Source organism: Chrysochloris asiatica, unplaced genomic scaffold (genome assembly GCF_000296735.1).
Source record: "Chrysochloris asiatica unplaced genomic scaffold, ChrAsi1.0 scaffold00071, whole genome shotgun sequence".
NCBI classification, from domain to species: Eukaryota; Metazoa; Chordata; class Mammalia; order Afrosoricida; family Chrysochloridae; genus Chrysochloris; species Chrysochloris asiatica.
The window spans coordinates 485272-485487 of NW_006408589.1; positions in this window are offsets into that span (position 1 = coordinate 485272).

The following is a 216-nucleotide window of genomic DNA, read 5'->3' on the forward strand; positions in this document are numbered from 1 at the left end:
CCCACTCACTCAGACACCCCCTCTAGTTACCTGAACAGAGGTGCGCAGACAGAGGCCAATGAACAGACACGAAAAAGAAAGAGTGCCCACACTTTTATCACCGTGGTTCTGAAAGACATCTGTGGCTGCTCTCATCCTTCTCCTGCTTGATCTCACCCAAGATGGTGGCTCTGGGAGCAGCTGAGTGTCTTGAATTAGAAAGCAATGGATTTCTTT